This window comes from Rattus norvegicus, chromosome 9 (assembly GCF_021556685.1).
Source record: "Rattus norvegicus strain SHRSP/BbbUtx chromosome 9, alternate assembly SHRSP_T2T, whole genome shotgun sequence".
In the NCBI taxonomy this organism is placed as follows: Eukaryota; Metazoa; Chordata; class Mammalia; order Rodentia; family Muridae; genus Rattus; species Rattus norvegicus.
Window position 1 is genome coordinate 63,078,241 of NC_141542.1, and position 9,263 is coordinate 63,087,503.

Sequence of the window (9,263 nt, forward strand, 5' to 3'; positions counted from 1 at the left end):
AGCCTTCAAAATGTACTCATTAATTAATTTGCTACAATCACTGATAAATTTGATTTGAGGTTGGTATTCCATACCCTACCACCCTATTATTTGCAGCTGATCCCCACTGGTAAAGGGAATATCAGTTTATCTAAAGAACAGTGGATTTTGGAATGAGATGGGTATCCCATTCATTGATGGTCATTCTGAAGCATCCTTACCCCTTACTGGGAAAGGATCTCCTAGCAAAAATGAGGGCCCAAATTCATTTTAAATTTATCCAGGCAGAGACCAAGGACAGAAGAAAGAAACTCTGATTTCCCATTCCAGGTAACAACATAATGTAGGTAAACTGAAAGGCTCAAAGTGAGTCTTAACTACAGGGAAACCCCTCAAGTGAGACAGGAGAACGGAGTTTGATGCAAACACAAGAGGATTATTTTTCCAGCCTGTCAGGGTCAACCCTCAATCAGCCCCTTGTGGTGAGTGACTAGAAGGCAACCCCAAATGGCTATAACAAGTAGTTTTTATACTTTTTAGGGGTATAGGTTACATCAGCAAGATTACAGTTTAAACTTACTGGTTAAGCATATTAACCTTTGAATCTATTGGCTAACAAGCATATGGCAGGCACTCCAACTCTATCTGGGACCAGAGGGTCAGGTGATGATCAGTACATTCTGTGCTTTTTTGAGAATGTCCCTGCTCCTCCTGAGAACTGTGGGTGGAGAATGGACCTTAGCCTAGCCTTGACCTGAAGTGGTGGGTGTAAGGCTGGCAAAAGTCCCTAGGGTCCTTCCCAGGAACCATATCCTACCTACTTTCTACCAGGCCAAGCTTCTTAATAGCTCTTACACTTCAGTAAAAACTACGGTCCTTTAAGACCCCCAATTCTGGATTGTAGTTCATTCCAGATATAGCCAAGTTGACAACCAGGAATAGCCATTATAAACTTTTAACATTGTTGAGACTGTAATAGACTATGGAGACTTTAGAAATTGGACTAAATGTATTTATTATGTATTAAATGTATTAAATTTATTATGCTATGTTTAGATATGTTAGGCTGGGGGTGGGTCATAGCCATGAGGGTCAGGAAGACATTTCTGACCCCACACCCCAGGGTGGATGAGGTGCCCACCCATCAGTTGGAGGAATTTTTGGTGGAGAATGTAGAGCTCCACCATCAGTTGCTTTTCTTCCCGTGCCACTTTTGGTTTTCAAAGCAGGAATCTATCAATCTATGAGTCTGAGTCTTTGGATTTATTTATGTTTTTGGTCATGGAGTGTCTATTTTGTACTTAAGGACCTGTGCAGGGAACAAGAAGTAGGCTGGAAAGATGGCTTAGTGGTTAAGAGTACTGACTGTTCTTCTAGAGGTCCTGAGTTTAATTCCCAGCAACTACTTGGTGACTTCCTTTTTTTTACAACATCCTCCTCCCCCTCTGCACAGCACAGACACACATGCATCCAGGACCCCTAGAAAGTTTAAGGATGGGGCTTCCTGCAGCCCTACCTGGGTTTTCCCTTAGTGGGGAGGTGAGTTTCCAGAGAGCAGGGCTTCTTGCCTGGACAGACTGGGCAAGAGAGGCCCAAGTGGGCAGATGTATCCCTCACCAGAGCTTGGAACAGACTCCTGGTCATTCATTTCGCTCAGTAAATGGCTACCCTTCTTGCCAGATGAAGTGTTTGCTTCCTGTCTAAACAGATGTGGTCTCTTAGTTGTGAAGAGCAGGTCTGCACTGACACTATCCTGCTACATTCAGCCCACTGAGAAGCAATAACCACTCCTTTCCATCTGCCTTAGGGTACTCAGTGCAGTCACCTACCCAAAGCTCTTGCAGGTCCTCTTCACCACAGACAGAGGTCAAAAAAACTGGTTTCTGTCCCCCTGGGGAATCCACCTAGACTGAGACTTCACTATGGCTGAAAGTAGGGAGCATCACCAGATATACAACCAGGCTCTTTCAGCAGGTCTCAACAGTAATTTAGCCAAGGTTTAGGTATGATGCTAGGCAGGAAATTGATGAAAGTCCAGCAGTATTTCCTGAACAGGTTATGAAGTCTATGTGTGTAAGGCTATACATACATAGACCCTGAAAAAACAGATAATTCTAGCATGGTAGCCCTGGCTTTCATCAATCAGTCAGAAAAAAGTTACAGAGACAAGAAAGATTAGGAGGACAGTCATTGAGGGATCTAATGGAAGTTGTAGGGAATGTATACAATAACAGAGAGAATGTAGGAAAAAAGCAAATTAAGACAGGAAAGACATTGAATTGAGATTTGACTAGAGCCAAGCACAGCTCAGATCCAGAAGGAAATGCCAAGCTTCACCAGACTGCTGGAGGAGGAGTAGCTAAAGGGGTCTTGACCCAAAGGGCTGTGGAAACAGCCAATGGTTTATTTATCAAAGAAACTGGACCCAGTGGTAGCAGGATGGCCACCTTGCCTACGTATTATTGCAACCACAGCACTGTTGGCTAAAGATGTTGATTAAACTTTGGGACAGAATTTGATCGTGACTACCCCCCCCCCGTGTAATTGAAGGGTACTGAAGAAGCCTCCGGATTGATGGCTCCGTAATGCCTGCATCATTCATTATCAGCCTTCACTGAATCAACCCTGGCCAAGTTACTTTCCAACTGCCTGTTTCCCTAAACAGTGCAACTCTTCTACCAAATCCTGACTTGGACTGTCCATTCCGTCAGTGTGATGAGGGTCTGACCCAGGTATATAGTACCCAACCTGACTTGAGGGATTCTCCTCTGCTGGGGGCAGAGACAAGAGCAGCTTTATCCATGAGAGTCAAAGGAGAGCAAGGGTGGCAGTGACTACAGAAATGGAGGTAATCTGGATTCAGTTTCTTCCTCCAGGCACTTCAGCTCAAAGGGTTGAGCTACAAGCGTTAACACAGACTCTCATCATGGGGAAAGGACAGGCTGTTAACATCTACAGACAGCAGGTGTGCATTTGCAATCGCTCATGTGTATGGAGCCATTTACCAGAAATGAAGGCTCCTAACAGCAGAAGGAAGATCAAAAATAGAGATGAAATTCTACAACTCCCTAAAGTCCTCTGGTTGTAAAAAAAAAAAAAGAAAGAAAGAAAGAAAGAAAGAAAGGAAGGAAGGAAGGAAGGAAGGAAGGAAGAAAAAGAAAAAGAAAAAATTGGCACTCATTCATTGTCAAAGAGGAATAGCATTAGTGACTAGAGGTAACAAACCTAGCTGACAAGGCAGCTAAGGAGTAGCCGTAAAGAACATAGCCATCTCTGTATTGGCCACTGTCCTACCTGAACCATCCAGAGCAACCAGTATATACAGAAGAAGAAATTAAATGGGCTAAAAAACCAGCCCATGAGTCAATGTCTCGAGGGCTGGTAGCAATTTGAAGGTAAGCTAATATTACCTGCCTCTTTAGCAAGAATCATTCTCCAAAAAAAAGTACACTCACCCACATGGGTATCAGACAATGTCAGATGTGGTCAGACAATCCGTAGTGACTTTCAAGGATATACAGAGCACTGTTGAGGATATAATGACAAGCTGTAAGCTTGCCAGCTGACCAATACTTCCAGCAACCCCAAACATCCAGCTTCCTGACTGCGAGGTAAGAGACTAGGGCATACTGGGAAAATTGATTTCACAGAAGTCGAGCTGGGAAGGTACAGCTATAAGTATCTGCTGGTATTTGTGGACAATTACTCCAAATGGACACAGGTGATTCCAACAAAGGCTGAGACAGCAAAGGGAGTGGACAAGGAATTGCTGGAGGATACCATATCCAGGTATGGATTTCCTCCTATAATAAGGTCAGACAATGGACCAGCATTTGTATCCAAGGTGAGTCAGGATGTAGCAAACTTCACTGGGGCAGATTGGATTGCATTGTGCATACAGACAACGTTCAGGAAAGTTAGAAAGAATGAATAGAACATTAAAAGAGACCTTAACTAAGCTAGCCTTAGAGACTGGTGGAGATTGGGTGATGCTCCTTCCTTTTGCCCTATATTGGATAAGGAATTCTCTTCACCAGATATGACTAACCCTCTTTGAAATTATATATGGTATCCCAGCTCCCATTGCACCCAGCCTGAAGTCAGCAGCCATTACAAAACTGGAGGGTGATGGTTTAATATTTAGGGTCAGAGCTACCCAATGGGCTCATAAACATGTTTGGCCTAAATTATGTGCCGTCTGTGAAACAGACCCGGTTCCAGAACCACACAAGTTTCAGCCAGGAGACTGACTCTATGTGAGAGATTTCACTAAGGCATACTTGAACCCAGGTGGAAAGGACCTTGCACCATCCTGCCGACCATGCCAACTGCCATCAAAGTGGATGGAGTCACTGCCTGGGTGCACTACACTCATGCCAGACCTATTAATTCTCACTAAAAGAAGATGACCTGACTCTGGCTGTACTGGATTGGAATGTTCAAAAGGACACCAACCCCCTCGAGTTAAAATTGACTTGGTCTTAGTCCTGAGTCTGTCATTCCTGCTAACTGTATGATGGTAAATGCCTTTCAGATACTTAATGTTTCCAAGCCTGAAATTACCACCTCCTGTTGGTTATGTTATAATGCTACCCCCTCCCCCTTTTACGAAAGCATTGGATTAGTAACTGAGTATAATGTTTCTGAATGTTTCTGAGTATAATATTCCAGATGACATCCAACATGGCTGGCAAGAATCTACTAGAAATCTAGTTAGAAATCTAGTTAGAAATCTAATTAGAAATTTAGAGGTTTGGCTAACCAGGTAGAGTCAAGTCATGTGTTGACGCAAGGTGGGACCCTTGAAACAAAGAGGGCTCTGAGGTCCTCCACTCTGAAAAGAGAAACGATGGCTACTCTAAGTCAGAGAGACAGAGAAAGGAAGCTACTTACTTCTTGGGGCAGATATTGATTAAACTGGGAATTTATAAATTGGGATTCTTTTCTTTTTTTATTGGATGTTTTTAAATTTACATTTCAGATATTATCCCCTTTCCCTGTTTCCCGTCCATAAACCTGCTATCCCATCCTCCCTCCCCCTTCATGTATGAGGGTGTTCCCCCACCCAACCACGCACCCCTTCCTGCTCTCCTGCCCTGGCATTCTATACTAAGGGGCAGGCCTTGGCAGGACCAAGGGCTTCTCCTCCCATTGGTGCCCAACAAGCCCATCCTCTGCTACATATGCAGCTGGAGCCATGGGTCTGTCCATGTGTACTCTTTGGATGGTGATTTAGTCCCTGGGAACTCTGTTGATATTGTTATTCTTATGGGGTTGCTAACCCCTTCGGCTCCTTCAATCCTTTCCCTAAACTCCTCCAGAGGGGAGCCCATTCTCAGTTCAATGATTGGCTGTGAGCATTCACCTCTGTATTCGTCATGCTCTGGCAAAGCCTCTCAGGAGACAGGAATCTTGGGCTCCTGTAAGCATGCATTTATTAGCATCAGCAATATTGTCTGGCCTTGGTGGCTGTATGTATATGGGCTTTATTCCCAGGTGTATCAGGCTCTGTATGGCTATTCCTTCAGTTTCTGCCCCAAACTTTGTCTCTGTACTTTCTGCTATGAATATTTTTGTTCCCCCTTCTAAGAAGGACTGAAGCATCCACACTTTGGTTGTCCTTCTTCTTGAGCTTCATGTGGTCTGTGGATTGTACTTTGAGTAATCTGCACTTTTGGCCTAATAACCACTTATAAGTGAGCGCATACCATGTGTGTTTTTCTGTGATTGGGTTACCTCACTCAGGATGATAGTTTCCAGTTCCATCTATTTGCCTATGAATTTCATAAAATCATTGTTTTTGATAGCTGAGTAGTATTCCATTGTGTAGATGTACCACATTTTCTGTATCCATTCCTCTGTTGAAGGACATCTGGGTTCTTTCCAGCTTCTGTCTATTATAAATAAAGCTGCAATGAACATAGTGGATCATGTGTCCTTGTTATATTTTGGAGCATCTTTTGGGTATATACCCAGGAGTGGTATAGCTGGGTCAAATTTTCTGAGAAACCTCCAAACTGATTTCCAGAGTGGTTATACCAGCTTGCAATCCCACCAACAATGGTGTTTCTCTTTCTCCACATCCTCACTAGCATCTTTTGTCACTTGAGTTTTTGGTCTTAGCCATTCTAACTGGTGTGAGGTAGAATCTCAACGTTGTTTTGATTTGCATTTCTCTGATGTCTAGGGATGTCGAATATTTCTTTAGGTACTTCTCAGCCATTTGATATTCCTCAGCTGAGAATTCTTTGTTTAGCTCTGTACCGTATTTTCTAATAGGGTTATTTGGCTCTTTGGAGTCTAACTTCTTGAGTTCTTTGTATATATTGGATATTAGCTCTGTATCAAATGTAGGATTGGTAAAGATCTTTCCCCAATCTGTGGGTTGCTGTTTTGTCCGAATGACAGTGTCCTTTGCATTACAGAAGCTTTGCAATATTATGAGGTCCCATTTGTCAATTATTGATCTTAGAGCATAAGTCACTGGTGTTCTGTTCAGGAAATTTTCCCCATTGCCCATGTGTTTGAGACTCTTACACACTTTCTCTTCTTTTAGTTTGAGTGTATCTGGTTTTATGTGGAGGTCTTTGATAAACTTCAACTTGAGCTTTGTACAGGGTGATAAGACTGGATTGATTTGCATTCTCGACATGCTGACCTCCAGTTGAACCGGCATCATTTGTTGAAAATGCTATCTTTTTTCCACTGGGTAGTTTTATCTCCTTTGTCAAAGATACAGTAACCATAGGTTTGTGGGTTCATTTCTCTGTCTTATATTCTATTCCTTTAATCTACCTGCCTGTCTCTGTACCAATACCATGTAGTTTTTATCACAATTGCTCTGTAATACAGCTGGAAGTCAGGGATGGTGATTTCCCCCTGAAATTCATTTATTCTTGAGGATAGTTTGCACTATCCTGGGTTTTTTTGTTATTCCAAATGAATTGGAAAATTGCTCTTCCTAACTCTATGAAGAAGAGAGTTGAAATTTTGATGAGGATTGCATTGAATCTGTAGATTGCTTTTGGCAAGATGGCCATTTTTACTTTATTAATCCTGCCAATGCATGAGCATGGGAGGTCTTTCCATCTTCTGAGATCTTCTTCAATTTCTTTCTTCAGAGACTTGAAGTTTTTTTTTTCTTTTTTTTTTTTTAATTTTTATTAACTTCAGTATTTCTTATTTACATTTCAATTGTTATTCCCCTTCCCAGTTTCTGAGCCAACATCCCCTTAACCCCTCTCCCTCCCCTTCTATATGGGCTTCCCCTCCCCATCCTCCCCACATTACCACCCTCCCTGCAACAATCACGTTCACTAGGTTTTCAGTCTTGGCAGAACCAAAGGCTTCCCCTTCCACTGGTGCTCTTACTAGGCTATTCATTGCTACCTATGAGGTTGGAGCCCAGGCTCAGTCCATGTACAGTCTTTGGGTAGTGGCTTAATCCCTGGAAGCTCTGGTTGGTTGGCATTGTTGTTCTTATGGGGTCTCGAGCCCCTTCAAGCTTAATAATTATTATTTCCACACTCATGGGACTCTTAGTTATCCTTTTACTTCTCCTTATCTTTAGATCACGGACCATAAACAAGCTTTTACAGTATATAAAACGGAGATTGGGAGCTATTCAATTAATGATAATGAGATCTTACTATCAATAAATTAGCTTGAACAGTCTGGACCCAAAATTGGCCTCCAAAGCAACTAGTAAAGGGGCAATGAAAGGACTGGGGTAGCAAAATAAACTCCATTTTGTTCTTAAGACTCCATTCTATATTAACTTGCCCTTAGAGGTTTGAAAAAAATCGCAAAATGTCCCTGGCAGTTGCAAAATAAATACAGCAGCTGCATTTAGCTGGTAACAACAGAGTGACCTTAAAAAACATAAGTCATTCCCAGAGCAAGATGTTCTTTTATGATGTATGCTACCTGTCTTAGTTAGGGTTTTACTGCTGTGAACTGACACCATGACCAAGGCTACTCTTGTAAGGACAACATTTAATTGGGTCTGGCTTACAGGTTCAGAGGTTCAGTCCATTATCATCAAGGCAGACACATGGCAGCATCAAGACAAGCATTGTGCAGGCAGAGTTGAGAGTTCTACATCTTCATCTGAAGGCTGCTAGTGGAAAGCTAGCTTCCAGGCAGCTAGGATGAGGGTCTTACAGTGATACACCTATATCAACAAGGGCACACTTTCTAACAGTACCACTCTCTGGGCTGAACATGTACAAACCATTACACTACCTCCTTGTGGTTTAACCAGGTGCTACAAACCAATTAGCTTGAAGGTCAACATTCATGGAACGCCAAGGTTTGGAAACCCCCAACTTATGTTTGTTATTTTTTCTCTATAAACCCCCTTGCCCTAGACCTCAGGTCTGCTTTCCTATCCTGTTGCATTAGAAAAGTTTGTGGCCCAAGCTGGAGCTTGCATAAAGACTCTCATATGCTTACATTGGAGTTGTGGTTCCTTATCTGAAGGATAAGGATGGGGGGGGAGGGGTGTATAGATGGATTTTATTTCCCTTATTAGCTAGGTAAGTGTCGTGAGATCTTGGGGCTTTTGCAATCTGGGTACAACAGGATCTCAATCCTGGTCCAACATCCTTCAAGTGAACAATCCTAGGTTCCTATCACTTTGTTGTGTCTGTTGTAGGTTTCCCTAGAGAAGAATATCCAGTGTTAAGTGTTCAGAAGGCTAGGGAAAGGCTGGACAGTAGCAGTGTTAGTATGAAGAATGCTGAAAACAGCCACAAGAATAGAGAAGAGGGGAACCTGTGGAGGGCACATGGACTGGGAGCCATCACCAGATCATGAATGTCCTTCCAGGAGAACTCTGTTCCTAGAAAATGCAACAAGAAAAATAAGTTGGATTTTGTGAGGGGCTATTTCTATTCCTAGGGCAGCTGCCTTGACAGCAGTCAGGGGTCATCAGGACCTGGTAGGTGAACAAGAAAATACATCAATTGAGGAAGCTGACAGGCTTGTTCATTTCCATGAGAGCTTTCTGAACTCAGAAGTAGAATGTCCATATAGATCTGACTTAGCTTGAGGTTTTGGGTTTTTTTGTTTGGTTGGTTGGTTTTTTTAAGTTTGGGGCTTGGAATGGGTGCCAGTTGAGTGATTTATTTTGATTGGGATTAATATTAATGGGGAATGCTCAAGTGTTTTGGGATTTTAGTTCTGTATTTGTTCTGAGTAGCATGGGAAGAGGGGTTTGTTTTGTACGGGGGGGGGAGTCACATAAATTACAAAGTTGTTGCATGGTAGATGGTTGGGAGTAA

The 9,263-nt window shown here is 42.6% G+C and overlaps 1 pseudogene; it reads left to right on the forward strand.

The window, feature by feature from the left end:
- Window positions 1-1,477: 1,477 nt before the first annotated feature.
- Window positions 1,478-1,664, forward strand: LOC148003714 (Nuclear RNase P; annotated as a pseudogene).
- Window positions 1,665-9,263: the final 7,599 nt, after the last annotated feature.